The sequence below is a fragment of the Numida meleagris genome, chromosome 1, assembly GCF_002078875.1.
Source record: "Numida meleagris isolate 19003 breed g44 Domestic line chromosome 1, NumMel1.0, whole genome shotgun sequence".
In the NCBI taxonomy this organism is placed as follows: domain Eukaryota; kingdom Metazoa; phylum Chordata; class Aves; order Galliformes; family Numididae; genus Numida; species Numida meleagris.
The window spans coordinates 174,402,886-174,430,320 of NC_034409.1; the positions used below are offsets into that span (position 1 = coordinate 174,402,886).

The 27,435-nt window shown below is 44.2% G+C and overlaps 1 long non-coding RNA gene across 5 annotated transcripts; it reads right to left on the reverse strand.

Moving 5' to 3' along the window:
• On the reverse strand, positions 1–27,334 carry LOC110389078. 5 transcript variants are annotated; one of them, XR_002433066.1, is made up of 5 exons: positions 19,477–27,334; positions 19,063–19,268; positions 11,598–11,687; positions 2,565–2,633; positions 1–861 (listed from the first exon to the last, which is right to left on the reverse strand). It is a non-coding gene; the product is annotated as an uncharacterized LOC110389078 (long non-coding RNA). The 5 variants fall into 5 exon arrangements; XR_002433068.1 differs by lacking the exons at positions 19,063–19,268; positions 19,477–27,334 and adding exons at positions 14,710–14,753; positions 15,144–15,454; XR_002433065.1 differs by having other exon boundaries at positions 19,063–27,334.

Sequence of the window (27,435 nt, forward strand, 5' to 3'; positions counted from 1 at the left end):
GATGGTTTTACAGTTTTTATTTAAACCTTCTTATTGAATTCCAGTCCTTTTGGCAAAGTATCTGACAAAATCATTGTATCTTGTATGGTTTACTCCTTCCTCAAGTTTCTACAAGTGTCTGATTTTCCATTTTTAGATTGATCTCTAGGGGAAAGGAATGCAAATTCCCATGTGACGAATAGCCCTGGCTTTCTGCTGGTCATTGAAATACAAAAGTATTGTAGCATACCTTGAATTTAAATACTTCTTTGTTCAGAGTTTTGTGTGGCATGCTTGGTTCACTTCCACTTTTCATTGCTTGGAAGCTAGTAGAAGAAGCTGATGTATTCTGCTTTGTTCAGTAGAGAACTGTACTGTGTCTTGTCTCTTGGGGGGATATTTGATTTTTGTACTGCCTATTTCTATCATCTATTGTGCTTTAATCTAATACAAAAGTATCTGTGTGAAGAGTAGAATGATGGGAAACACTTGCCCTGGAGTTCTAAGGCTGTCTTTCCAGTTTCAGTCTTGTTAATGAACAGCAAAACAAAACAACAAGCTGACAAGTCTGAGCTTCTTTTAGATATCACAGCAGGCGCATGGAATAGCTTCTCCCAGACATACTGATCGCTTTTACCACATTTATAGTACTCTAATAAAGGCTTCTTGGAGCAGCTCCAGGCAATTGTAATTAATTCTCAGTGGGATGCTCATAGTGGTCACCGTGGATCAGAAAGGTCAGGACTTTGTCTGTGCCTTTACAACATCAGTAAAAATTAAATGCCCACTTTCCCCAAAGGTCATCACAAGCTGACTACAAAAAACGATCAATCTCAATCGGTTTCCTGTTCCCCGCTGTTTCTCATTATTTCTGCCATTATCCTAAAAATTAAAAGCAAACATGTAAACAAATGAAAGCAGAAGCCATTTTCAGAGTGTTGATTTAATCATCCATCCTATGTAAACAACTGATAAAGATATAAACAGGAAAAGTGAGATAGCCCCTGTAAACATGTGAAGAGCAATTCACCTATGGAAACTCTGGCTTTAATTAATCTCCCTGGCTTCTTAGAGTGGCTAAAAGAGGAAAATCCAGTCTGGCAAACATCTGTTGCACAGTGCGCACGTCAGTGATTCAGGGTTTGTGCATATGCAACCTGAAGGAAAACACTCCTCTCGGTATTCCTCTGCTGACGACGAAGCCCAGCGTGGGACCGGTGTGAGGGGCGCTGCCCGCTCGCTCCTGCCCGCTCAGCTCTACGGCGGCCGCCTCTCAGCACCATGGACAGGTCACGCCACCCAGGATGGGGAGGGAGGGAGAGCGGCCCGGGCACGCCGCCTCCCCTACAGTACCCGCGGGGGACGCTCCCACGGCGCCCCGGCGGTTGGCTTGGAGTCATTTTCTTAGTGAAAGCCTTCCGAACCCTACCATCGAGGCCTGGGCCAGGTAGGCCCCGCTGCCTCACGCCCCCCCGCTGCCAACCCAGGCACTCAGGCTTTGTCAGAGCCAGCCGTGAAGGGCAGCAGGCTTTATGGCACTTCTTTATTTACTGCATTTGTTTTATGGCTAAGCCTCTGTTTTATTTTCCATATCTCGTCATGCCCTTTGAAAAGGTCAATGTGAAAATGGTTGTGAGTTTTCTTTTTTTTTTTTTTTTTTTTTCTTTAATGCCGCATATATTGCAGCCTGGCAGTTTTGCAAAGGGGGAGGACAGAGAAGACCTCAGCATGAGGGAAACGTAAATTAAAAAAAAAGAGGCAAATAGAGGAGTGTGCATTCTGTCAAGATATGAAGCCTCAGCCAATGTCATGCACAAAATAAAGCCAGTTCTGGACCATTCAAAGCAATGAGTTTCCCAAAACTACTGTCTTTCCGAGAGGAAGAATATCATTTTTTTCTCTTTGTTACACTGCTGTAAATCTAGGTGTCTCTCTCACTGTCACTGGTTTCTTTTTCCAGATCTTCATCAGTACCAAAGAAGTCAAGCCTGAGCCTGATGATTTAAAACTAATTTTTAAGTTTTACATTTTTTCTCACCTTATTTTTCACCACATTTTTCCTTTAATTGAGAAATAACAGTTTATTTCACTGTCATGAATATGGTATCACTCCTTTAAGAAACAATGTAATTTTGCATGTAAATGTCAAGTCCTGTTTTGTGGCACGGGAATTGCCATCCTCAGGTCCAAGGCAGTGACAAAAATGGCTTAAACAAATGCAAGAAACAGTCTCCAAAGACTGTCAGACATTAGGTGTCATTGCACTGCTAATTTCCTTGGGACACCCTCCATCTTTGTGCATAGGCCTTTCACATGTCCCTCCAAAGTCTTCATCGTGGCCTTACTCTCCTCATATCAATCTCTGCCTCATTCTCCTCTACTGTGTCCTCACTCGTACATATATCATCTCCCTCATGTCATTATTCTGTTTAGTTGTTTTACACAGACATTAAACCAGGAATGGAAAATGCTAAAGCATACCCGTGTTTTCCTCACCGCCTCAATTCTTTCAAAAAATCAGGGAGCCAAACTAGGGTGAAAGCCATCCTATGTTATATTTTCAGAGTTTCGTATGTTTTACTTACCTTGACTGCAACTCACTGGGCAACCAAACTCTGAGTGGTAGAATCTCGGCAGATCATCTTCAGCTGTTGCTGTTGTACAAAAACAAAGAAATTGTCTGTCTTCAATATATATGCAAAATAATCTTATTTTCATCAAGTAGTGGTCTTGTAAAAAGTGTAGACAGATGATGGACTTTGGCTGGTGTTTATTATATGAAATGTCACAACTCTTATGATGCAACCCCCCTTTTCTGCTCTATCTACTTATTTATTCCTATGATATAATTAAATTATGAACTCTGAAAGGGAAAGCTGTCCTCCATTTCAAGTACTGTTCAGCATCTAGTCCACCTGGGCTCTGATCCCTCATTAGATCTCTGGTAATACCATGGTGTAAATAGTAATGGAGTTGCATCTGCCTGCTCACTAGCCACAAGTCTCCAAGCAAGCCTAATGCAGCAGATCTTATGTAGCCAATAACACAATAACCGGAGTGACAGATCATTACAGTGCTTTGTGCTCTGCCAAGTGTTATTATGAGTATAAATGATTGCACTAGTTATTAATAATCTGAAAGCATTTTACACAGGCATAAATATAAATCATAGAACTCCATCCAGTTGGGTGATCACATTTTGCTACAATGAATTCCTTCTAAAATTTCTACCAATAATAGTATTTTCACTTCCACTTCTAAACTTTGTGTCTTGTTGCTTTGCACCACTAAATAGCTGATCTATTTCTCTTCTGAGGTGATCAGTTTTCTTCTATGGAAATGCAGATGTACACAGAGCTGCATTATATTTTTTTTATGTAGATGGCAGAGAACTCTAAAAAACCCTTTCTTCATATTGAATTATGTATAAATGTACAATTTTCCTACTCTAACACAAAATGCATTAATGACACTTAGCAACTGAGCTCTTTAGGAAACCTTTTTGAAAGCCAAAATAGTAGATATTTGTTCCTAAATCATATTTATTCTGTAGTGTCATAAAATCCAAAAGCAGCCAGGAAAGAGAGAAAATACCCTAATCTCCTCTTAATGCACCTTTCAAAATCTCCACACAATTTGGATGGTTCTGAATATAAAATAGCAATGTCATTTGCAGCTGTCTATTTATTATTTATTACATGAGGCTATATAACCACACATTTCTTTATAATACATGAAGGGAGATTTCAATTAGTAAAGCAGGGGAGATTTGGCCCTTCAGACAGCCATGCATGAAAACATTTGAAGAACATAGCTGTGGTTTCTGAAGATCTGCACCCCTTTTAATAGCTACAGTTTAGGATTTATTCCTCAGAAAGAGCAATTCCCCTTGACTGAAGTTTTTGTACCCAAGTGAAAATGACATATTGAAGCATGGCAGTCTGATGATAGTTTAGGAAATTTCTTTCATTTAAAAAAATAATAATAATCATTTGCTGGTAAATTTATATAAATCCCAATGCTTTCCTTTAGATCAGTTCCCAAAGAAGGAATAAATGCACCATTTTTCCAAACAATGCTATAGTCTTGAAATTATGTGTAACATCTGATAGCATCAGTTTTGGGGCTATCTTTGGAAGCTTCTCTGCTATAGCAGCAAACTAAAAAGATAAGCAAACAAACTAGGATCTGCATTGTTGCTTGGAAACAATCAGTTCAGGAATGGCATAATCCTATTAGTCTAAAGAAGGCCAAAATTTTAATAGACTTCATGCAATTCAGATGCAAACTCTTCCTCTCAAATAAAATTTTATTATACACATATAAGTTTCCCCCTTTTTTTTTTCCTCCCTACAAAAAGGCATACATAAATGCCTCGTGGCATTGCATGTGCTAAGACTTAGATGTGCTAAATCTTCTCTGATTTGCTTGGCATTCTCATAGATTCCCCACTACCAAAACGTATGCACTGAATTATACACTCATGTTAGTAGTATAAAAAAAGACATTGCATTCAAAAGAGGATATTGAAGAGCTTAAAGAACTGCTGGTGGAATACAGAAGCACTGATTACTCAAGCTGGGCTTGGCACAGGAGCACATCTAGGAACACAGGAGGAATGATTTTAGGCAGCTCACTTAGTTAGCATGTCTGATTATACTTCTGTTGGGAATGGAGAAACACCAGCAGCTCCCAAAGCTGAGCCAGAGTAGAAGTCTAACTTCATGTCCTTCTCTTTCTCCATTTATTAGAAAAGGAGTCTAGCTAACTATTAAGAGCACTGAAGTTGAGGAGCGCAGCCTCAGGTCTGCTCTCATTTATTTTCAGTTGTCTCAGAAATCAGCTTAGCACCCTGGGACTGCTGCAGTGTAGGGAAGGCCTGTGCACATGTTGTGGCAGCAGCCTGGACAGTGCTGGGCACAACTTGATGTGGGATGTAGATTGTTCTAGTGATGGTTCATGAAGATGACTTTCCAGCTTCAAAGCTGTGCAAAGCATAAAGAAAGAAATAGAGGAAGCTTTTAGTCTTCCATGACTAGAACTGCATTTTTTGAAGTACTTAAATATACGCTTAAATCTATTACACACTGAGCTCCCACTCGCTTCAGTGGAGCAGAAACTTGTGTGAAATGTAACATACACTGATGTGCTTTCCTAGTGAGAATGTGCCCTGCATCATGGTTGCTGGCTTAAATCCAGCCAGAAATGATAGTCATCTAGCTTTACTGCATCAGTGTTAAATTAGCTTATTGACCCTGTGTATCTCCTTCTGAACAAATACCACAATCAAAGCCACTACAACAGCCATAATTCATTTCATACGTGGTCAGCAGAAATGCAAAGGACTGGAACAGCCTTACAAACAGCCCTGCTTTTTCTCTCTAGGAGACTTCTCTTCAAGGCAGGGTTGTGATACCAGTGGGGCAGGAATAATGCAGAGACACCTACTGATGTTGCTTGGTCTGAGCTCTGTTCTCTCAGGCCAACAAGCAAGCCTGCACTTTCAATGGGTACAATATTCCTATTGAAAGGATGAATTCTGAAAATGAAAATGGCAGATGATTCTCAAAAGGGATTTTAATATCCACAAGAACTCTTTATGCCAACTGCTTAAAAAGGCTTTGAAAGTTTTCCAAGAAAGCACAACACAGACCCAGATTACTCCTACTGCTTTAGCTTTATAATTACCTTCCCTTTCAATATTTATTTTTGTCTTCAGAAGAGTGCCCCACTCTCCAACAGCCAAAGTCCCTCCTCGCTGCCAGCATTCTTTAGAAAGGGCTGAATAGATCTTCCCATTCCACTCCACAGGCACGGCTTGGCTGTGCCACAGGTTACCAAAGGCAGAAGCACAAGGTGCTCTTGCCCAGCTGTGCCTGAAAACTTGTCCAACTTCTCCAGCATGATGTTTTAACAATAAAGTCCAACTCTTGGGTGCAGCACAGAGAACTGCCATCTCCTGAAACCTGTAGTGGTCCCACAGCAACTGGCAATGTCTGCTTTGCCAACACAGCTCTCTTGAAGCATAGCCTATTCTGTCACCCACGTACCTACCCTATGTGGCTGACAAGAGAAAATGTTTGTGTGCCAGCCAGCCCTCTAAGTGCAGTGTTTTAATGAGATAGGGTAACCCAAATTAAAGATCAGATCCAAAACTATAGCACAAGCTGCCAGAGCTTCCCAGGAGCCCTTTTCTTTTTCAGTGCTGAAGTTCCAATGAAATTTTAAATGCTGTATTTGGATCAGAATCTTTCTAAGCTCCTTTGCTGCCATTTTTGTGCACTTTGCAGAAGGCTCACCTGACCCAAGTTCTTTGAGACTGTCCGAGAGACCTTTCCTTCTTTATTAACTATTCTGTTGGTGTGCTAGATCCCCTGGGTACTTGTATTTCCACCTTGAGAGCTCTAATGGCCTTTGATGCCTTTGCTGTCCTACTCCATGTCCTAGCACAGAGAAATTTTTGAGCTAGCTACTCCAGAAATGTAGATCAATGGATGAAGAGATAATAACATTATCTCATTTGTGTTCCTTAGCTACTTTGGCTATTAGAAAACCTTCTTTTTTCCCTTGCCTTTTATACACCTTCAGCTTTTGAATGATTAGTCCACTTCCCATTTCTTCCTCTTTAGATCTTTATAAATCACTAACACATTTTCATCTTAGAAATATTGTCTGGTTTCTTCAATACCCGACCGTCAGATTCTTTCTTGTTAACTGTCAGTTTGCTGTTATTATAAGCACACATGTGGCATGCAACTGTATGTGCACCTAAATGGTCTCGCTGGTGAGCTTTTGCTGTGGAGAGGCCAACACAGCACAAGAGTGATAATGTCCAAGTAGCTCAGCTTTATACCCTTCCTACACTAGTTTTTCATAGCCAAACTCTGCATGTGCTAAGCTTTCTTGAGAGTCTGAGATATCAAGTACCCCAACTTGTAGCCCTATAGCCCAGTACGTATAGCATCACTTCTGCTCGCAGTGGGCCACAGGCTTTCTGCTGAGTTTCCAAAGTCTAGGACTGAGGTTCATTAGGCTTGTATTTCCTGAACTTGTCTGAACTTGGCGAGAGCTTTTCTGTTTGGCCTGTTTGGCCGTGTCACAATTTTTCAAATGACCAGATGGGTGTTCCTGATTCATTTTACTTTTGCTTATTTTTGCATAGCATAACTATCATGTTTACATCGACAGTAGCAACAAATAGCTATTCTACGCAGAACAAAATATTTATGACTCACTTAATGAAATTGTGTAGAGGAATGCAAGCTGGGCATGGTAGCAGGGGCCTTGAAAATTGAGACAAAGGACACAGTTTGTAGGCATGGGATTATAAAAAAAAGGACAAGGGCTGAAATGGCAGAGCCCAGGGCAGTAAACAACTTGTCAGTGATCTGTCTAACAAATGAAGACATGGAAGCTGGACAAGCATGTTTTTGAGGTGTAAAACAGAGCAAAGAACGGGTATTTAACACAAATGAGAGTTACTGTATATACAAATTTGGTTGTAATGTAGTCTGGCAAACTAATGTGTGAAATAAGTTCACAAACTCAGAGAAGCGAACCCAGAGGGGTCACTGAGGAGGAAGAAACCACCAACGTAGCAAGGAACTCACAACTGAAGTTATCTTAGCACCTATAAGGGTAGTGAGAGGGGCTGCAAAACACTGGGAAAAAGACTGTGTATTAAGACTAGATATAACAATTATAGCTGTATTATTATTATTATTGAAATATTTTCTACAGTAGCATTCTGCATGTTATTTTTTTCCTTTTCTGCAATAATTAGATCAAGAATAATAACTGTCCTTTGATTAGATCATTTGGATTTGAATTATGCAAACAATAGAGTTTTAGTTCTGCATATGAAGTGCATTTCCTTTTTTGCCCATAACAAGATTTTGAGCTTAACACACACAGTAAATCCATGATGCTTTGGAGACTTGGGCAATTTTTGATTTCTCTCCCTGCCAACAGCTCTGCACAGCAGACACCTGAAAGCACTGACGTTATCATCATTCTCCCAGAGCAATGTGAGTAAGAGAGGAAAAAGGCTCTCAGCAGTCACAGAGCACACATTACAACCACTCAGCCGGAGCAGCACCTGCACTGAGGCCCTACATACCCACTCTGGTATAAATTACTAATTCCTGCAAGAAACATTACTCTTTCACATGACTCTGCAGTGCATATGGATGATTCCCACTGACTCCTACCAATCCATGCTGTGTGGTTTAATGTGCTCTTCCTGGTTTTCCAAGATTTGAGTATGATAGGATGACTGAAAAACACCCAGCATCTTTGTTTCTGCATGATGGCAAAGCTACTGTACGCTCTATCAAAATGGTCTTCAGCCAAGGATCACAGAGCAGAAGAAAACCCCAGCCGATACTGGACATGGAGGATCCATTACAGCAATTTCTTGCCCATGAAGGCAGTCACTTCCTAACTGTGCTAGTTTTATTGCTTGGAGAAAACAGTCTAAAGCAGGTGCAGCAGCACCAAGAAAAGAAGCCAGTGATCTGGAGTTCAAAGGGCTTTGAGCATCTAGGTGGAAGTGCAGGCTGACTGAAAGAAGTGCACGCTGCTCAGGCTACTCCTCCCTGTAACACTAACCGGATTTCATGGAGTTGCTTTTCCCTTGATTATTTCAGCACTTCCAACATTTGCTTAGAAAATTCCAAATCTTAGCTGAAATAGATCAATTCAGGAAAGAAAATTCCAGCAGCTCCTTCTGAAATCATCTGAATAATCCACTGGATTTCCAAAGCTGCTACCTGCAAGTCTCACTCAACAGCAAGAGCTTCAGTGGGAATTTGGTGCCTCTGAAAGTCCAGCAATACGAGAATGTCAGGCTACGGGCAAACTGGAAAGGATAATGGCAAATAAGATGAGAGAATGTCTTCAGGAGAAACAGTACCCTCTGGTGAAGAGGATGCCAAATCTGTCTGCTGCAGAGATTTTCAGGTTGCTTTTGGAAAAATGCAATTATTGGTAAGTTAAAAAGTTTTCATTGGCAGATTAGCACCTAAATCCTTTGCAGAAGAAGAGAATTAAAGGGGAATTTCAATGAAGAAAGGGTGGTCAGTGGGAACAGGGAGCCATCCCCTGCGTGCGGTATATATGTCTTTACAATGTGCATGCATTTTACTTGTGTTTCCCATCTTTCTCTCTGCCCTGTAATTTAAAGCTGTGTGTTCAAACAGTGAACTCAGAGCTGCAGAAAGGAAGTTGCAGACAACCTACAATTTACTGCCAAACATGATTCTGAAGAGGTTTGCCATTGGTGATAATAGTATTGTTACTTCAATTCTTCTCTTGTAGATCATCCCTCATTACACACAATGCTTTACAAAGTCCTCTGTGTTTAGCAGCATTAGCCCCTCAAGCAAGAGATTACAGTAAGAATATTTAAAATTTTATTACTGCAGCTATTTTTAAGTCTCTAGAGGCAGTAAGTACAAGGTAGGAGTGGGTAGTGCCAGGAAAAATCATTTTTGTTTACATCAGGCAACAAATAAACCACACGTGTCTAATAAAACTTGACATAACAAACCCTCGGTGCAATTAGCCTTTAGATTAGTAATTTTGTAATTCAGCTGTTCGGCAATGACTCAAACCTGTTGTATGTGATCTTTCTAGTAACTATATAAATAGCTTTAGCAAGCAAAACAGAGACCTGCAATTTATTGTTCCAAAATGTACTTTTCCATTACAGATCTCAGAGGTATTTTGAGATCAAATTGTCTGAAGATGATTTGGATTCAATGGATGGGCTTTACCCAAAGCGGCCTAAGGCTCCTTTGAGAGTGTGCAATCTGTGCCAGCATGGAATGAGCTTGGAAAGCGTACCCTCACACCACAACAGGTCATTTCTCCACTGAAGGTTTTACTTCATTGGTTTTTCAAGTAAAATATGCATCATCTCTTGCCTCTAAGGAAGGAGGGACGTATGCAAAGGCTTCACTGCACACAGCCTTGCAGGTAGGATTCAAAGGACAGACGTTTGCTGCTTCTTGAGCCTAGAGGCTGAGGTCTGCTTCTAATTATGATACTGAACAAATCCACATAGGAACCTCATTTGCCAAATCCAAGGGTGTTGGGTTTTTTTTGAATTTAGTTTGATTTGTGATTCTGGCATTGCTGTGTTTTCCCATCAATGACTCCTTCCAGAAACATTATTTTGTGTCATCAAAGACCTCCTGAGGAAGGGGAGCACTCAGCTCTGCTGCAGTGCTGTTATTCATGGCCCACATGCAATTGCTCAGGATCCATGACACAGTACTTGTCTCCCAGATTATTCCTGTATCTCTGCACTGTGTCAGTACCCAGTGTGTCACCTGGAGTGTTACATTCAAATAGTTACACTCTTACTCTTCTGTGCTCCAGTATGTTTCTTTTCCATAGCTCAGATACACCTTTTCATTGGAGAAAGAATATTAAATGACTCAACAATTCTCTTGTGCTGTGAAAATAAAACATTTCCTTTTTGAAGAGTCTATGTTTTACCCTAAAATATTATTTTATCCACTGGGTTTATAAATAGATTTTATACAGTAACGCCAAATCTGTCTTATATCCCATGTCTGCCTTCTTTTTATAGCATCATAAGACATGGGGAGGCATGCAGGCTACACCTCTCATCTGACTTCACGGAGAACTCTAATCCAACCTGGCAGAGACTGGGCTGTGCTCTTCAATGTCATCATCGTTCATCTGATAAGTTTTTTCTAAATCTGATAATGTGTATAAAAAGGGCTCTCAACAGGCCACCATGGTGGAATCTGCTTCACTTGGTAAAATAGAAATAGGGATGTAAATTATTTAATTTTTTTATACCAGTTAATACCAGTATTTAATTGAAAAGCAGATCAGTAGAGACTTGGGTCTGCTAAAGGATATCTGCTTAGACTGGGCAGTCAGGCTGCTTGATATGACATCTATAAACTTGTATTTATTTTTCAAGAGTAAGGTTGGTAAGATGTTGTAAAGCTAATGTGAATGACACTGTTAAATACTGACATTATAGAATTAAAAGATAGCTCACTGTTAATTGATACTAGAAAATTATTCACATGCTTTGATGAATAGACCATTGTATATCATTTTAAATAAAAATATGAATTAGATTGCTTTAGGGAAAATTTGTATTTTCAGAGCAATTCTTTGGCTGAAGCCTTCTTTTCCAAATGTATTGCCATCTTGTTCTGCCAGGCTGAGAAATTCAGCAGCACAAAAGAGAGAAAGCTGTACAGACTGACTTGTAAGATTGCTTAAAGAAATCTAGTAGCAGAAAATGCTTATTTTGCTTTACGATTTCTTCTTAAAGAAAGCTGTAGGATCTATTGGTAATTTTTGTGTGATTGGTCAGGAATAAATCTAGCAAAGTGTTACCCATATCCTAACTCATTGCAGTATAACAGAACTAAAATGCTTTCCCTTTTCATTATTATATTTACACCTTGAAGTCATTTCATACATACAATATGCCTTCTGGTACCTCTAAAATACCATCAGATAGGAAGCTCTCAGCTCTGTAGCAGCAGAGAAATGCAGAAGACATTGTGAAATCCATGCAAACCAAACCCCAAACCAAACAGCTGGAGAATCATTACTGTCCTTACCTTCAGCTTTGTCTCATTGGCCACATGCAGTCTCCTCCTGGTTGCCTGTGAGCAGGGATTTCATCTCCCACATGTATAAATATTGTCGATCTGAGATGAAACAATAGCTCTCGTGAAACACTGCCCTACCCTCAGAACATGCAAATTTCTGATGCTGGGCTGCAGGTTGGATGGGTTTCAGAAGGCTTTGTTTCACAAGGCTCCTGTCTGGTGGGGGCACGATGGGATTAGACAGAGGGATAGTTCAGGTTTTCTAACAATGGGCGACATTTCAGCTACTAATTCCTAGAGGAGAAGGGAGGGTGGGAAAGAGAATTCTTCCTGCTAACGACAGGTTTCTACCAGCACTCAGCATTAAGAGATGCTGGGCCTATGAACAGCTTTTGCAGGTATTTAGCAGTCCTCAGGGAACAAACTGCACCTCAGGGTGAAGATTCCATCACATCTGCCAGCTACTTCATCAAAATATTTGTGATAACTACAGATTAGCACCTCTTCCTCACCTTGTCTGCCTTGTCTGAGCCCAACTCAAGAGTCAACAGAGGCACTGGTAGGACAAAGCCCCATTTGCCCAGCAAGAAATAAGGTCAGTTTTCTGTTAGAAGATTGCAAATAGTTTACCAACAAAGCCTAAATACGATTTTTAATCTCAGCCGTGCAACACAATGTGTGCTTAGTCTCTCCTACACAGGACATAGTGCCCCTCCCAGAAGAAAGGGATGAAGGCTTTGAGCACTGTTCCACCATCCCAGTGTCAACCCCTCCTGTCTAGATGCAGAGAGCTCTTCCCCTGCACAGATCTGGCCTGTAGAAATTGAGCTGGAGATAGAAGCAAATACTGAGGAGAGTATTTAGGAGTCAGACTAGAAAAGAAAACCAGATAAATATCTATATTTGGTTTTGAGCCCCTCACTACAACAAAGACATTGAGGCCCTGGTGTATGTCCAGAGAAGGGCAAGGAAGCTGTGAGGGGTCTAGAGCACAAGTCTGGTGTGGAGCAGCTGAGGGAACTGGGATTGTTCAGTCCGTAGGAGGCTCAGGGGAGACCTTACTGCTCTCTACAACTGCCTGAAAGGAGGCTGTGGTGAGGTGGGGGTCAGCCTTTTCTCCCAGGATGATAGCAGGCCCAAACAGTATTCAAACTAAGGACCAATTAATAGTATAGTATTGTTTAGCAGCCCGACGAAACTGCCCTCAATGACAGTACAGAATAAGCTATTTTAAAAGGATACATGACATACATAAAACATGTGCAAATGCTAACAACACTGGAACAAAAACTGTCTTGATCACTCTGACATCCTGCAGTGTTGCTCTATGTATGTACTGCTTTTGTGTTATTACTCAAGGGAGTTGTGTTTGATTATTTGATCTAAAGTTCTGCAGATGGTCTTTGATGGCCTGGTTATCTGCCATCTGAGGACTGGCTATTAAATCTGAAAGTAACAAAATGGCCAGGACCTCCATTCTCAGCACATAAGATGAGAGGTTGAGCCAGGAGAGACTCAGGCTGGATATTCAGAACAATATGTTCTCAGGAGGAGTGATGAGGCACTGGCATGGGCTGCCCAGGGGGGCGGTGCAGTCACCATCCCTGGAGGTGTTCAAGAGCCGTGTGGGTATGGCACTGAGGGATGTGGTGAGTGGGCATGGTGGGGATGGGTTGGTGGTTGGACTGGATGATCCTAGAGGCCTTTTCCAACCCTAATGACTCTGTGATTCTATGATCTACGTACTATCTTTCCTCTGGTCTCTGTATGAGGTGACATTGCTGTTATATACTTCACCTATAATTGATCACAGAAAAAAAAGTTGTGAAGTTCATGTGAATTGCTGCATACTTTCAGCTCGGATACCCATTTAAATAACGTCTTATTTTGTTTCTCCTCCCCTCCAGCAAATGTCACAATCAGCAGAGCGGAGTTTCTGAAGGCTTTGTTTTTCTCTGATAACACAAAGCAACCCAAACAGTACCAATGGGCTGCAGCTTGGAAGCATTGCTAGGGAGGAAAATTAACGCAGCTGAATAAACATGGGTCAGCTTTGGCTGACAGCTCGGGGTGAAATCTCTAGGTCAGTTAGGCTGAAAACGACAGTAGGAAATGGGTCAGGCATGCAAGACCCAGCACCCCCTGTTTCCCAGGATCCAAAGCCAGTCTTCACAGGCCAAGCAAGTAGGGAATGCTTCTCTGCTGAGCCAGTGGGGTAACTGACCCTGGCAGGGGATGGATGAGTGCTGGAGCCTACAGAGGAGGGTGAGACAGCCACCCTTGCTGGGGACAGGACAGTGGAGAAGAGACAGAAATGGAGCAGAGCTGTTGCAGAGGCAATGAGTTATTGCAGCACTCATTTGTACCACAAAACCATGCACAGTCAATAGAAAGAAATAGTCATGTTTTGAAAAGGCTGGCTTTAAAAGACACAATACATTTCCTGACTGACACCTCCACGGTACATGTTTATGAATTCCTTCTGACAGCATGCAGCTCAGAGAATTATGGGTTCTGAGTGCCCTTGTAAGTTCTACTACTTTGATTTCCATAGGTCGGCTAATAGCTGTGAAATTCCCTCCCAGCTGTTAGCTGGAACATTGCATCCAGAATTTAAAAGCACTCTCATGTTTACTGCTGTGTTAGAAACAGAAGGAAGCTACATGGGCTATGCGGTGTATTACACCCCTGGATGCAGATAGAGGGAAAGACTGTTCCATCTGCAAGGCTATGGCCCTAAGTGAATAAATACACAAAACAGTGTCTGCAGCATAACCCAGCTTCAAGCACCAGCAAGAATCAGGTCCCAACTCTGCAGAGATATTATCAGCTACCGGTAAAGCACCTATTGTTTCTATTCATAAGCTCCCTCCTCTATCTTTGCCTTTTTTACTACACCATTTTCAGGCCAATGAGAAATCCCTCAGTTCCCAAATCACATTCAAGCTACTGTAACCCCTGGCTGCACTTGAAAGCGGCAGATTCTGATTTGGTTTTGCTCTATTATTTCAAGTTTCCACCCTTGACCTCTTGAAAAGATACCATTCAAACCCTCTGAAAAGAAACTCTGACTTGCTAGTTGTATAAATTTTCAAACAAAAGGCATGAATAATTAGCTTACCCAATTTTGTGCGCTAGCAGAACCCTTATTAACAGGCAGCAACCCTAGAAAGATGCTTTTTCTTAACCAAAACAAAACCACAGTGCTCTGAGGCTGTAATGGTGGGAGAAAACTTGCACAGTGTTGATCTACTGCAGCTTTATAGATGACATAATGCTGTTAATTAACAGATACTGGGGAGTTTTCTTGGTTTTTCTCTGTCAGCAAGCACAATTAAATACAAGCTTTTATATCATGGATCTAAACTATCTTTTAGGGGCTTATTCTGCATTGCATTTGCTATGGAGACAAACACCCCTGCATATACCTAGAGTAAAATAGTTATGCAGCAAAACAGCATCCTCTGGGGTCATTGGGAGTTCACTCAGCACAGAGGAACGACTTGGTATTCTGTTAGTGATGGAAATATCTCACAGTTAGGATGTTAAACTCACTGCACAAGGAAAAGCTAAAGCTCCGACAAAGATGATGGTGGCCACTTCGTTGTTAGACAACTGCTTTTACAGCTCAACAAGTGAACATGAGCTCCTGACTATGGCTGCTCCAGACAGAGCCTGGCATGGACATTGTTCAGTTACCATGAAAGCCTGTGTCATAGAATCATAGAATCACAGAATGGCTTGGGTTGGAAGGGACCATAAGGATCATCAAGTTCCAACCCCCTGCCATGGCAGGGCCACCAACCCAGATGAACCTCCAGATCTAGTACTGGATCAGGTTGCCCAGGGCCCCATCCAACCTGGCCTTGAACACCTCCAGGGATGGGGTATCCACAGCCTCTCTGGGTAGCCTGTTCCAGCACCTCACCCTCTCTCTGTGAAGAACTCCCCCATGACATCCAATTTAAACCTTCCCTCCTTGAGCTTAAAACCATTCCCCCTTGTCCTGTCACTATCTACCCAAGTAAAAAGTTGATTCCACTCCTTTTTATAATCCCCTTTTAAATACTGGAAGGTTGCAATGAGGTCACCCCGCAGCCTTCTCTTCTCTAAGCTGAACAAACCCAGCTCCCTCAGCCTGTCTCATGATCTTTGTGGCCCTCCTCTGGACTATCTCCAAAAATTCCAAATCCCTCCTGTGTTCGGGGCTCCAGACCTGGAAGCAGTGGTCCAAATGGGGCCTCACGAGGGCAGAGTAGAGAGGGACAATCACCTCCCTCTCCCTGCTGGCCACCCCTCTTCTGATGGAGCTGAGGATACCATTGGCCTTCTGAGCTGAAAGTGCACATGGCTGTCTCATGTTCAGTTTTTCATCTACCAGGACCCCCAGATCCTTCTCAGCAGGGCTGCTCTCAAGGATTTCTTCTCCCAGTCTGTATACGTATCTGGGATTACTCTGACCCAAGAGCAGAATCTTCTACTTGCTTTGCTGAATCTCATCATGTTCACGTGGGTCCACCTTTTGAATTTGTCGAGGTCCCTCTGGATGGGATGGCATCACTTCCTTCTAACGTGTCAACTGCACCACTCAGCTTGGTGTCCTGCTACTCAAAATGGCAGTACCCTATTTATTGGGCTATGTGAACATCACAGGTAGAAAACAGCATCTCTTGATGTTTCTCTGGGGTCATCGTAGGACAATTTGCATCTTTATGACTCTCCCCAACCACACAACATCAAGAGAAGCTGGCACCATCCACAGGAGACACGGACTGGCTATTGTCAAATCACAGACACAGTTTTGGGCTGGCTATTGTCAAATCACAGACACAGTTTTGGGCTGCGAAAGCTCAAACAGCTTCATTTAGAAGAATGTCCTCTCCCAAGGGAAATGGGGAGAACAAGGGAAAGGAAAACCATTCTGGAGATCTCAGCTCATCTGGAAGGACTGCAGTGGCCTTGCAAAGGCTCAGCATGGTGTCCTCAGAGTGTTGGAAGTGTCCTTGGTTCTGACCTTGCATCACTACAGATTTCTTCAGTATATTCTACATGAAAGTTGTGGTACACAAATGAATGAGTTGAAAACACAGCTTGGCCAGGGGTATGCTGTGACAGAATAAGTTTGTGTGTGGGAGATGGTCTAGGAGCATTTGGGAGTTCTCCTGCAAGGTCTAGGAGCATTTGGGCGTTCTCCTGCAAGGATCTGCCTGTTCTGCCTTTGTAGTCAAGGCAGTTTCTGACTCCTGTGGACAATTTTACTCCTCTTAGAAGTAGACATTCGTCGTCTACACTATTGTTTCAGCTTGTATCCCAAGTGAGCATTTGAAATGATTCTTCTGGTCTTCTTCACTGGGCTTTCCATGGATATAAGAACAGCCTAAATATTCCTCCCAACATTTTCCTCTGTATTTTAGGGTGACAGCTTCAAACAATGAAACAAACATCAAATTTCAAAACTTGATGTAACAGATTCTTCACTCCCAGGAAAAGGTACACTTTGTTCTTCCTGAACAATAGCACTGAATTTAATCAGTAAAGCCCGACCACAACAATAGAGGAGAATCTGGACCAGTGGTGGCAGTGGCAAATTGAGGTGTGAACTCCATGGCTACCAAGCTAATGTCATGCTGACTGTTTCCTCACAGACATGAGATGAAGTCCAGGGTCACTGGAGCCCCAGTCCAGCTGGTGACTATCGAGCAGCTCCCATGATTCCTTAACTGGGCCAAGGGCACAGCTGTAAAGGAGAATTCGATCAGAACACTACAGCTTGGTGAAAAAATATCGACTTCACATTGCCTTTTGTTTCTGGGTAGATATTTGTCAAAATCCTCATTTTTTTGAAGAATAGAGATAGTTTCAATGGATATTCGTCTGGAAATTAAAATGAAAACATTCTTGTGAAAATAGATGTCATATTTTGGGGCTAAATAATTTCTTTGCCTTTTGCCAGAGGGAGTTGATGAGGGAGTTTTACAGGTGCGCTCTGCCTGCACCAATGGGTGCAATCACCCTCATTTCTTCCATCAAGATGTTTCAGCTCTTCTTCTGCTCTTGGAAAGAGCCCAGTGTAAAAAATTTCTGACCTTCTGTAGGGAAAGACTTGGGGCTTCTGGTGGATAAAAAGATGGGCATAAGCCAGCAGTATACTCTTACAGTCCAAAAGGTCAACAGTATCCTGGGCTGCATTAAAAGAGGGGTGGCCAGTAGGGTAAGGGAGGGGATTATCCCACTCTGCTCTGCCCTCGTGAGGCCCCATCTGGAGTACTGAGTCCAGGTCTGGGGCCCCCAGTACAGGAGGGATGTGGAGCTGTTGGAGCAGGTCCAGAGGAGGGCCTCGAAGATGATCAGAGAGTGTGAACAGCTCTCCTATGAAAAAATGTTGAGGGAGTTGGTCTTGTTCAGCCTGGAGAAAAGAAGGCTCCTGGGAGGCCTCATTACAGCCTTCCAGTACTTGAAGGGAGCTTAATAAGCAGGAGGGGGACCAACTTTTTTTATATGATCTAATTGTGATAGGACAAGGGGAAATGGCTTTAAACTAAAAGATGGAAATTTAGGTTACATGTTAGGAAGAAATTCTTTACTCAGAGGGTGGTGAGACACTGGCACAGGCTGCCCAGAAATGGGGATGCCCCATCTCTGGTGGTGTTCAAGGCCAGGTTGGATGGGGCCCTGGGCAGCCTGGTCTGGTGGGTGGCAACTCTGTCAGGAGGAGCTGGAACTAGATGATCTTTCAGGTCCTTTCCAACAACAGCTGTTCTATGGTTCTATGGTTCTGTGACCTAAGTGGATGCTTAGTAGTGGAACAGGATGGTCCTATCATTTTTCGTAGGCTGCTCACTCAGCCAGTTTCTCTAATGAGATAATACAAAAGGAGCTGCCTTACTGATGCCAGTTTGTAGCTGTAGAGAACAAGCGTTCACAATTGTATGGCATCCTGGTCATAATGGGAAGGCAAGTCCAAGTGATTCATGTCCTGATTTGCCCCCAGCATAATGAAGTAGAAACTACTCTCGAACTAGAGAGTCCTGTAGAAATATGGCAACCATTTGGAGAGTAACGTCATGAATGGAACAGATCAGCAGCACTGTTTGCAAAGGAGATGAGTGTCCTGCTAAGCTGCTTCTCTTTGAGGGTTATTGGAGAATCCTGTCTAGAATCCTATTTTTTGGCAAAGTAGTGTTACAGCTCCCATTTCCTAGTCTTGCCTTGAGAGAAAGCCATGGCAAATTTGCCAGTCAACCTCCTGCTGCTCCAATGTCCCACCTGATATCACACCTGGGGAGTGGTTGTTCCTGGAGCTGCTCTGTTCCTGCTCTCAGAGAAGGAAGGGAGATGGATCAATACTGATGAATTAGCAAGTACTGAACTACTTACTTTTCCCAAGGTGTCAAAGTGCGAACAGCCAAAGAGCTTGAGGAATTGTCAGAGCTGATGGTTTTTGCAGGAAAGATTAGATTTGTGTCACTCTTACCTCAGGGAAAGATAGAGCTGAAGCCACAAAGTCACTGCTGGTTATTTCCATCTGTCCTGCTGTCCCAATCTGCCTCCTTTACTGTTTTCATTCCTTGTTCTCTTTAAGGTGTAACATAAAATGTGAAGTTCTGGGGGTGATGTTGCAGTGTCTCTGTCCTGCTGCCACTTCCATCATGTCATGTAGGAGCTCCAAGGTTGAGTGAACTGTATGGGAGAAACTCTGAGTTAGCCTTTGTTACCCTGAGCAAATTTGCTAGCAGCTATGGTACAATGGTCACCTCTTTTTGCTTTGGTGTGACGTTCCCTGAGAACTGGGAGGAGGGATGCTTCCCTCTCCTGGAAGTGCTCAGTGCTGAACTGGAGGGCTCTACTACTGCTGCCACAGCTCTTACGGCCCAGGGCCAGTACTTACCTCATTGACACAAGCTCTTGTGGAACAGGAATGTGGGGGCACCCAGCCTGATGGATATCCATCCTTTCCTTGCAGTCCTACCCTCCAAGGCTCTCTTGATCCCATTCATCCAGGAAATTTCTTGCTTAGTACCTGCCCAACCAACTTTCTCTGGCAGCTCTTAATTCTCCATTGCCCTTCTCCCATCCTCTCAGGGCCTGGCAGCCCTGAAAACTCGCAGAGGTGCGGAGGGGTCTCCTCTGTACCCTCCAGCAGCAGAATGCCCTTCTGCCCCTTGTCCCATCCCTTCTCCACAGCACTGAGATGGGCAGAACTGGGGAGCCCATGGGAGGACGTGGCCTGGGAGGTCACACACATCATCTCTGGGAGCAGAGGGAGGAGGTGTCTGGGCACCATGCTGAACGCCTCAGTCTGACTTCAGGCTTCTGCAGAAACTTCAGAGCTTTGCCAAGTTCAGGCCCTTTCCAGTTTCCAACAGTCTTGGCAAAAACAGTGTCTGAAGCTCAGGAGACTGACGTGGACAGGAAGAAAAGGGAGTTGATGTAATTCTGCTCCTTGACCTCCTGCAGCAAGACTTGGAGAGAAAAAAGAAAAAGGTGTAATAAAGGGGAAAAGGGGAGTCATTCAGCACTGTAATGAAGACTTTAAAAAATGTCTTGCACCTTGATGCTAAATTCAAACCTGCTCCAGAAATCAACAGTACAGGGGAGTACAGGGTTGTTGTTCAAGAAAGCCATGGGTGATAATGCCAGATTCCCTCACTGGTACATATTTTTCAGATGACCTTTTTTTCCCCTTCTTTTGATGAAGAAACGTGATTCATAAAGCACACATATGTACTTCAGATATTGGGAGAAATGCTCCTTCTTGGAGGGTGGCTAAAGTTTTATGATAAAATTCATTTTTTCTACTGTGGTGCTATAAAAAATTTTTTTACAAAGAATCATATTTAAAACACGCTGGAATTCTTCAGGTGCAACAGCTTTTCCCAGACCTACTGAACAAACCCTGCTCCAGCTCCTGTGCTTCAGGCAGCCAAAGTTTTCATTCCACAGGAGCCAAGTGGGTACAGACAGACACACAGACGTGCAGCCACAGTGCGTCCCTTTGATTCAGTGGCAGCTTGGCAGATGCCATCCCCAGCTCCCTGGAGAGCCATTTTCTCTGTCCCAGTCTGCCCATGCCCAGGCAGCATCCTTAATAAGTGAGAGCGAGCAGAGCAGGACTGAGGGCAGAAACTCACACCCCATGTTTCTCTCCTGTAGCATCAGCCCCTTATAGTTCCTTTGAGCTTGGGGCAGAACTGCCCACAGGGGCTCTCCCAGGGCCTCCTCTGGCCTGAGAATAAATGAAGCAGCACGAAGGGGAATACAGTGATCTGAAAGAATGTAAAGAGGCTTCTCAGAATAAATCTGTATGGATGGCAGAAGGTAGACTGGAAAATCCACGAGTGTGTTTCCAGTGGAGGCTTCGCCCACCGGAAGGACATCGGGGCACTCATCTCCTGACATGAGTGCACATCTCCCAGCTGTGTCCCCTTCTGGTTTTCTCTGACAGACCTCTCTAGCTTCCATCAGCCACTTTTCCACTCAAACGCTGACGCCCACTGGTCATGACAGGGGTTTGGGTCCCCCAGAAAATCCATGGGGAATCATCTCCCTCTTATGGTGTGATCCTGTACTACACAAACATGCTCATTTCAATGCTCTCCAACCTGTGCTGCTCCAACAGGGCTCAGAAGTAACAGAGGTGGAAGCCCACCTGAGCTGGGGAGCAAGCAAGGGGATGGGTGGAAAACACGGGAGCTGAACTGTCACAAGCATGAAGGAACCCAAAATAGGCATGGATATGTATGGGCTGGAAATGAGAAGGAGACGCAACTGCTAGCGGAGAAGACAGAGGGCAAGAAGAAGATGACAAAGTTGTTCAGTTTATGAGTGAAGAGCAGGCAACTGTCCACGGCCGCTGAGGACCGGTATCAATGAGGCGGAGCTCCCAGTCAGTCCTTTTCAGCTCAATTCCAGGAACGTTCCTTTCCCTAAAGCTCTGCTCAGTGTGTCTGTGGTCCCTCCTCAGGGCGTTTCTTCATCCTGCAGAAGGATGCTGCAGGTGTGAACAGAACATGGCTGTTTGCCCAGAGGCAAAATGAGATATCCCCTTTTTAGAATCATAGAACAGCCCAGGTTGGAAGGGATCTTGAAAGATCATCAGGTCCAAGTCTTGTGGGAAAAAGGATCCTCAATGAGATTATCGAGCATCCTGTCCAACTGCGTCCTGAAAACCTCCGGTACCAGAGATCCTGCCACGACCCTGAGGAGGTTGTTCCAGTGATTGGTTGCACTCAGTGTAGAAAATTTATTTTGCTCTTCACAGTTTATGATTTTCATAAATTTCACAAGTGCTTGAGCAGACACCCTTAAGCAAGGCTCTGTGGAGTCAACATCAGCAGCATACAAAATGGAGGGGAGCACAGTGCTTTGATGCAGCCCAGGATCCGAGCTGTGCACACTGGAGCACATCCCCTGTGCAGCTCATGCAGATGAGCTCCCAGCTGCCCTCTCCAACAGCATCACCAGCAGCTCTGCTAATAGGACAGTTAATTAAAAGTGTTAATAGAATTTAACAGAATGCCCTTGTCCTGTGAGGGGGCCTGGGAGTTAATGCTTCTGTCCCCATGCCCAGTCCTCATCAGAGAAATGTTGCCCCTGGATTAAATCGCCTTAAGCCACACTTCCTATCAGGATATCTCAATACAGGCAAGGCCTTTTATTTACAATTTTGCCCTTCTAAATATATTATAATATTTCCCTTATAAAATAAATAAATAAAAAAAACTGCATTTCTTATGTAATGACATGACTTTATGGGCTAAATCTTTAGGAAAAGCAGTGTAGCTCCTGACTTCCCACTAACACAGGGGATGGGTTGGAAACAAATCACTTTGGAACCACTCAGCTGTCTTCCCTCTAGTGCTTCCAGGAGAAACTGCATATGATTAGGAGTGTTTGTGATGGCTGGTGTGCAAGCCTCGCACCAGCCATACAGCTTTTTATATCAAATCCCTGCTCTCCCAGGCACATTAATCACCACAAAAACAAGGCAGAAAGTGGCAGATAGCTATTTGTAAACCCTGGACCCTCATTTGCAAGGGGTTCTCAAGGCTCCCGGCTCCGCTTGAGAAAACAGCCGTGCTGATCACTGCGTGTTTCCCCAGGACAAAGGCTCCTTTCCACCTACTGTTTGCTGCCTGCCCTGTGGGTGAAGTTCAAACTGCTTCTCTTGGCCTCTCACCTATGTGGCTTAACAAGGTACAGCTCCGATCACATTCAGATTATTGGAAAAATGGGGGGGGAAAAGACTGAGAAATTATTTGCTATTCTGGAATAATGATCCCTGAGTAATATTGTAAAGAGATGTGATGGTTGGAAATAAATCACAGAGATGTTATGGAATTGGATTGTTTGTCATGGTACAGCTCATTGGTGGCACTTTGCAAGCAGAGGTGGCCATGTCTTGCTGAAATTGTCATTTAACATGGAAAATACAGAAAGAAAAGCTGAAGAGAAGAGTAAGAAGGATGCTTACTCTAGGGGAGGCAGTGACGGAAAGGGAGGGAGAGGAGGAATATTTGTAAAGAGTGAAGATCACCACGCACTTTGCTCAAGCTCAGTATTCTCCCCATGCTCCCGTTCCACTTGAGGTCCCACTGAGAAGGAACATTTGGACCTTGGTCATTTCTTAGTGGGGAGGACTCCTCCAAAACGGGCTGTGGTGGCTGGAGAGCAGCTCACAGCAAATAGCGGTTTGTGTGCCAGAGGCTGCCTCACCCCAACAAGGGCTGCCCCAGTCAGGTGGCTTGGTTCTGGTCACCTGCCGGATGACATTTAATTTGAGATAAATTACTAACATTACAACCGAATGAACAGTTTGAAATTCATAGAGTCATAAATTGGAAGGCCAGAGGGGGCTATTACCATCATCTCATCTGACCTCCTGTATAGCACAGCCATAAACTCACAGCCAGTGATCCCTGCATCCAACCCCGCAATTTGTGGCTGAGAGGGAAAGACACTCTGTCTTGATAAAAGCCCCAGCGTGACAGAGAACTCATGGATGAGATCTCCTAGAAGCTAATTACTCTCTCAAAATTCATACCTTGCTCTCACTTGGGGTTTGCTCCTTTCCTCGCTGTCATTTAGTTACATTACTGGCAGAGCTCCCTTGCAAAAAGCAGACCGAGTACTGCATTCTATCTGTTAGTGACTGACTGGCATAGGGAACATTCACTCTTTGTTGAACAGGGTCATGGGTAGTCCTGAGCACACATCTCAGATGGGATTGTAGAATCATCTATGAGTTTTGGAAATACTGAAATATTCATTGTATTCTTCATGTACATTTTGACGTAAATGATTTGCTGAGCCCTCATCAGAAAGGGATGCTCTCCTAATAAGGCAGTAGGGGAAAAGAGAAGGAGAGGGAAGTAAATAAAAGGACTGATCCTGGGATGATTAAGGAGAAAATTGGAGGCAGTCTGTGAAGACACATCTGGAAATGTGGCCTGAGAAAGACAAAAAAAGTGACATTTTCAAAAATGTGAGTGCTCTGGGAGTGATGGCACTGGGAAAGAGAAAGACAAAGGGGTTGAAATGGAGGCACCAGGCAGAGGCAAGCATCTGTGGGCTCCAGGACTGGGGAAAAGAGCAAAGAAGAAGCTTTCGGCTGCACCACTCCAAATGTGTGGCAAAGGAGGCTGAGCACTGGCACAGGCTGCCCTGAGGCTATGGAGTCTCCTCCTTGGGGACCTCCCAAAGCCACCCAGATGTGGCCCTGGGCACCCTGCTTGGGTGTTCCTCCTGGAGCTGGGTTGGGCCAGGTGGCCTCCAGAGTTCCCTTCCACTTCAGCCATCCTGTGACTGATTCAGTTCGCATCCAGCCAGGCACTGCGGAGCAGCAGCACTAACACAGGCCATTGCAGCATTAAAACAGGCCATTAAAGGACCAGTGAGTTTCATTGCATCCACACCAGCACAAAACCCGACCTCCCATTCCCATGGCAACCCCAGCCCGGCTGCACGGTGCAGAGGGATGGAGGCATTCGTGTAACAGCAAAGCGGTAATCTCCAAGCCTTGGCATGCGTGAGGCAGTGGGTTCATGTTGCTGGGGGAACCATAACTTTTTAATCATCCTGCATTAACGGTTTTATTGCTCTGAATATTTATAGTGGCTGGTGTATTCAGATGTGTTAGGAGAGAGATTTGCCGCCTCCCTGGGCACCTCCGTGCAGTGCTGGGGGGCAACAGAAGGTGCAGAATGGCTGCAGTGGGGAGAGGCAAAACAGGAATGCTCTGTGAACAAAAACATGTAAAGTGTCCAAAGAAGAACACTCACAGCAGTGGCAGATCAGGGCTTGACACATTGAGTATTCTGGTAGATTTTGATTGAAGAGGCAGCTGCGAAAAGCATTAGAGGAGTGCTTTACGTAAATGGAAGCTCCAGACATTTCAACAACTAGAAAGAATGACAACCAAAGGGGAAAAGATTACTCAACGAGCTGTTTGCTGTAGGGCTGAGGAAGAAATACAACACAGACCGGAAGCCTTCTGCCTCCCAGGTCCTTTGTGCAAGCTTGTGATTCCCCTCCTGCCCGTACAACTCTGCTTAAAAACCTTTTTGGAATGTTTTGGGAAAAAACATTGATTCTATTCTGTGTTTGAATCAGCTGTGAAGAATGTACTTACCAAAACATTTGGAAAGTCATAAAAAATGACCCAGAGAAGCACTTGGAGGTTGTCCTGGGCTCAGAGCTCACACTTGTTCCTTTGGGTTTAGCTGCTGAGTTTCATCATCCGTCCCCCCCACAAACACACTTCAAATTGCACACATTTTACCCACTCACTGGAAAACATCTGGGCTTCTTCCTGAGCCTCTGGGCTCCTGCAGCCACTGGGCTGGAGGCAGTGGGGCTGGCGGGGCCAGGTGTCTCTTCCCTGGATCCTGCAGAGGTTCAAGTGCTGTGCTGCTGGCAACCAGTGTCTCACATGGGGCGAGGGATGAGGACAGCCTCACTGAGTCCTACAGATGAGGTCACTGCCCAGGAAGGTCCCTCCTGGAAGTAGCAGGAAAAACAGAGCGGTCAGCTTTCTGCCACGTGCTCTGGAAAATCTTCCAGTGCTCCAGCCATGGTGACCAAGGCTCCTCCCTTACAGAATCATAGAATCATTGAGGTTGGAAAGACAATAAGATCATCCAGACCAACCATCAAACCATGCCTGTGACTGCTCTAGACCACGTCCCTCAGTGCCACATCCCCACATTTTGTGGAACACCTCCAAGGACGGTGACTCCACCCCCTCCATGGTCAGCCTGTTCCAATGCCCGACCACTCCTACTGCGTATGAAGTCCAGAAATGCTCTTCTCTCCCAACACCTCCCATTTGTGAAGGCCACACTGAACACTGGGTTTCAGACAGCAGGTCCCAGCACTGGTAGCAGTGATGCTGGGCTGAGCTTTCCCTTCACTGGGGATGGTGAGGGAAGAGCAGCGACAGCTGAGTGACCACAGTCTGTGCAGGGAGGAACCACGACCCACAAGTGCCAATGCACCCATTTTGGGCAGCAGGGACCTGTGCCCACCTGCTCTTCTCCCCAGACTGCCCTGAACACCAGCAGCAGCCACAGCTTGTTTGAAAGTCCTTTGCACAGCTGCTGTCGATGCTGCGATACTGTGCTTTCAGTGCCCATTTCCTCTGCACGCAGCCACTAATTTCTAAAGCACACCAAGTATTTTTAGAGCTCACTTTGAAGAGCTTCAGGTCTGCAATTGTGTGACTCAGCTGCCAGTGCTATTTATTTTGGATTTACATTCAAACTGAGCAATTACAGCCCCGAGCAGCTGTTTAGGTACCATATTTCCTTCTCACACTGCTGTATGGTTTGCATGCAGCATTGTCTGCAAGTAAGTGCTTTGTGCGCCCAGGTACTTGGCTAAAGGTTTCCAAAGCACAACCAGAATAAAGCCGTGGTCTATCACCTCTTTTTCATCTGGCTGCGTGCAACCAGGCTTCCTGTCGCCTTCACAGCACATCCTTATTCTGTGATGATACAGCACGCTCTCCCAGGAGTGCTCCGCACGATGACAGCTTGCAAAGTGCTGCTGCAGGATTTGGGTCACGGCTGGAGCATAACGTGGTATTTTCTCTTTAATGAAAGTCCCTCGCACAGCTTTTTCCTTTCAGAGGAAGAAATCTCTGCCTCTCGCTGAGCCATTTGTACCGGTTTAATGATGCTCAAGACATTTATCACGGGGAAGGGTTCTGCCTGAGCTCCTTGTTTACTTCAAGTCCATTTATTTCTAACATCTTTTCCTCCAGTTCTTGAATCCTTCACCTGCATGAAGAGCGCCTTTAGATCATCTTTATTGAATACAGTTAAGTGTAGCTCATGGGGTTATTGAATTACAGGCATGAACTTACCAAAATGAGATAAATCACTACCATGTTAGCCTCTCTCTATTAAACACATTTCACCCTGAGGCACTTTTCCATAGAACAGATACCATATATCAAGTGTTTGAATACCCAAAGTAGCTAATGCGGCTTCTTCCAGGGAGACAGCATGCGACTGGGGCACAGCAGCTGCCTCTGAAGGAAGTCTAAAATATTCATTAGAAGTAACAACCTCTGTGCAAGGCTCAAGTGGTAAGAACTTGGGATGGATTTGGAGACATGTTTGTTCACTTTAGACTCTCTCTCAGGCGGAGCAGTATTGAATGAATCATAGAATCATAGAATCACAGAATGGCTTGGGTTGAAAAGGACCTCAAAGATCATCGAGTCTCAACCCCCCTGCCAAGTGCAGGGTCACCAACCACTAGACCAGGCTGCCCAGAGCCACGTCCAGTCTGGCCTTGAATGCCTCCAGGGACGGGGCATCCACAACCTCCCTGGGGAACCTGT